The sequence below is a fragment of the Ambystoma mexicanum genome, chromosome 6q (genome assembly GCF_040938575.1).
Source record: "Ambystoma mexicanum isolate Mex_15411 chromosome 6q, UKY_AmexF1_1, whole genome shotgun sequence".
Lineage (NCBI taxonomy): Eukaryota > Metazoa > Chordata > Amphibia > Caudata > Ambystomatidae > Ambystoma > Ambystoma mexicanum.
In genome coordinates, this window is record NC_090937.1 from 194,352,427 (window position 1) to 194,355,932 (window position 3,506).

At 44.0% G+C, this 3,506-nt stretch overlaps 1 long non-coding RNA gene across 1 annotated transcript; it reads left to right on the forward strand.

Annotated features, from left to right (window-relative positions):
- The first annotated feature begins 543 nt into the window (after positions 1-543).
- On the forward strand, positions 544-3,216 carry LOC138515490 (uncharacterized). Its single transcript, XR_011282025.1, has 3 exons — positions 544-1,161; positions 2,033-2,178; positions 2,984-3,216. It is a non-coding gene; the product is annotated as an uncharacterized lncRNA (long non-coding RNA).
- Positions 3,217-3,506: the final 290 nt, after the last annotated feature.

A 3,506-nucleotide genomic window follows, 5' to 3' on the forward strand; every position in this document is an offset into this window, starting at 1 on the left:
TGGGTTGGGGCATTTGTGCAAAATGGGGAGAACGGGATGTGGCAGTTGGAGAAGGAATGGGGCAGTTGAAGGGAGAAGGTGTGGGGGCAGTTTGGGGAGAAGGGTAGTGGGTGCAGGTGAGGGAGAAAAGAGCAGCTGGCGAAGTGAGATTTGGGGCAGTTCAGGGAGAAGGGGTGGGGGCCAGTAAGGGGGGAAAGCAGTAGGGCACTGTGGCCAGTTGAGGATGGAGCATTTGATGGATGAGGGGGCAGTTGGGGGTGAATGGTGGCTGGGAGTAGTTAATGGAGAAGGAGGCAGTTGGAGAAGGGTGGTGGTGCAGCTGTTGAGGGAGAAAGGGGCAGTTGGGGGGAGTAGGTGGTGGGGCATTTGGGGGGAAGGAGGCACTTGGAGAGGCTGTTGGGAGAGAAGGTGTGCAGTTTGGGGGGATGAATGGGGTGGGGCATTTAATGGTTAAGGGGCGAAGAGTGGTTGGGAGTAGTTGATGGAGAAGGGGCTGGTGGGGCAGTTGAGGAGGAGAAGGCATTTGGGGTGAAGGGAGTTTGGGAGAGATGGTGCACAGTTTCAGTGTCTTTATTTTCAATTTGAACTTCCATCTCAGGTCAGCTAGTTAGGAGTAAAACCTCTTAAACAAACAAGCCAATATGTAGCACACACACAGGCTTTAATGCTTTTATTGTTGCTGGGAATGGGTGCAGCATTTAACTATTTGAGTAAAGTTACTCCATCACCACACAGGTGGGTGCGTGGTGTTAAAATACACACATACACTGATTTAAAACGTTTTCTTGGCAAAGGAAATCTGTTAATGGTTTTAGGGGCACAAGATGATTGTCCTAGTGACTTTTCCAGGGGATTGCTAATTCCGCAGGGCTGTGTGTCTAACAGGAAGGCACCTAAAAGCATAAGTGTTACTTTGGTCTTGAGGGATTAGAATGTCTGATCACCGTTTTCAAAGCTGAAGATTACTGTTTTTCTTAATCTGAGTCATTCAGTTCAAGAACTACAGCCATGACATTGAGGTTCAAAGGGTCCCAAAGCAAAAGCAAGAGGCCAAGGAGAGGACGCAAGAAAGGCACTCTGCACTGAACGTCCGGCTCTTTCTCAAGGAATTTTGCATCGACCTCCTAGAAAACTGCTACAATCGTCTCATATATCGTGAAGGTGAGTTGGGCCTGTTGGGATTGGAGAACTGTGAGCGTAATGGCAGGGCAGGAATGGTGAGAGCGCATTGACACATGGGGGTTCACTCTTGCCAACTGAGACTAGCAAGACTTAAGCAAAGATCCCAATGCTGGAGCTCTGGCCTGCACTACACTGGTCACAGCACTCGCTATTCACCTCACAACCTTTCTCGGTGCGAACTAGCTGAAGCGGCAAGCTTGCTGCACCAGTTCTAAATCGAGTGACTGAAGGCAGACCTGATTAAGACATTTTTATTACACCAGTAGTGGGTTTACAACTCCAATTAAGTCATTAAAGCTCAGAAGACTACTTTGAAAAAACACTGGCAGGCACGTTTGAGTGCAAAGTGTTTTGGGATGGCTTGCTTAAAGCACGCTCAGAGTTCCCATAAGGAGTTATTTTGGGCCGGGAGGGGTAGGATCTGGGTGTAAATGGCTACAGGGATTAGCATGGCCATGGCTAGTCAATATGTGGGAAAATAACCAAACACCTGCATGCTTTGTGTCCCTCCTTTTACGACATTCCCCCCCTAGCTGTACTCTATTGCAATAGTTTCAGTGAAAACCGATAGCCCTCAACTGACTCCTTTGCTCCCTGGGCTGGTTCAGGGCGCCCATCTGACTCCCTGGCTGGTTCTCCTTCCCTGTTAATCCCTGCGCTGGATCTCCACCTGACAACATTGCTCACTGGTAAGGGTAGTGGACCAGGTTGTAATTGTGTCTTCTCCCACTGATACTGCAGTGTGATATCCTGGGCAATTTGCCTTATTGTTCTTGTTTGCGCTGTTAGAGTTAGTCTGATGGCCAGAAAGTAGGTGCCTTTAACTCTTGTTTTTTCTTTTTTATTGTAGAACAGTTACAAGCCACGCAAAGACACAAAATGCTGGCAATACATCATTTGCAGGTATCACTGGCGGCTCTGACCATGACCGATTCATTCCCGGAATCAGCAGAGAAGTCTTTGGGAATGGACACTGGATCATCCACACAACAAAAGGTGAAATTCTCCTCATAACAGAACCATTCCCAATTTAAAAACTGTAGTTAACTTACTTAATTTTGAGAGTACCTTTTCCGCATTGAATGGACACCATATATCCATGATGGCCATTACACAAGAGCTGTTGTATCAATTTGCTATCGCGTGAATACATTATTTTCTAGACTAATAAGTCATTTGTTTCTAATACATTTTAAAACCTGTCCCTCGTATTCATTGCACATTGGCCATTCCTGGATTCCAAGCAGAATAAGGGTAATTAAAGTGGGTATTATCTTTGGGGTGTTGTATATTTTTTAGTCGATCCGAGTATTCAAGGAAACGGTGATGCATGGTTTTCAGGCAGGAGGCGTTGGGTCACCCATGTAAGCAGGGTGTGCTTTGGCATGTCTGGGGTCATGTGTTTCTGGACCTTCTGATTATGTTAATCAGCAAAGGGTTTAAAAGACTATTTCCCCATTTCCTCTTATGCTTTCTATTTCTAACTGTGTGATTTTAAGCATCAAACCGTTGAATCTACACAATTGTTTCTGCATGATTGCCCCGTCTCCCATCCCCACCAACTTACTGCCTGGCTCAACATCTCGTCAGAAACATATTAACCCCTTTGAGCACTAAAGAACATAAATCTACTGAATGTAGCCACAGAAAACATTAAGCCCGTTTCATCTGCTGTGTACAAATGCATTTAAATGTAGTGATGCATATTTTTAGTTAATCCTGTATTTATTCTACAATAAGTAATTTAACAATACCTTTTCAGATGTCCATTTATATTCATATATCCTTTCTCTTTTTGTAGAATGTTTAAGATCTGCCTGCAAGGCCAACAGTTGGCCTAATATGGACTGCTCGGTGATAAGAAGGAAGCTTGCCACCACATTTTGCAATCCCTGAAGAGGCCTAGAGACTACGCTTTTTGAAATGCAGAATGGATGATTTTTATTTGTTTGTATTTTTGCAAACTTATTTATTCTTATAGAATACAGCTATGCCGTTAAACTGCATTTGTTAAATAAAACAAGTTGAACACTTTCTGAGCCTATGTTTGATTAAAGACATCTTATAGCCACAGTAATACTAAATTACAATATCAACAATTTATACCTGCAGTATTTTACATCATAATATAAACTAGGTAATTGTTAGCTGCTCCTAGTGATATTGGGTGAAGTGACTATCGGCAGTCTGTAATGCAGGTAGACCTTTAACAGATTCTGTTTAGGTCGATGACAGTGTGTACTTTATTGGAGTGATTTGTAATTGTGGGAGTTTATTGGGTGTGATGCCATGTTCGCTAGAGGTGAGAAATGAAATGAGGGAGT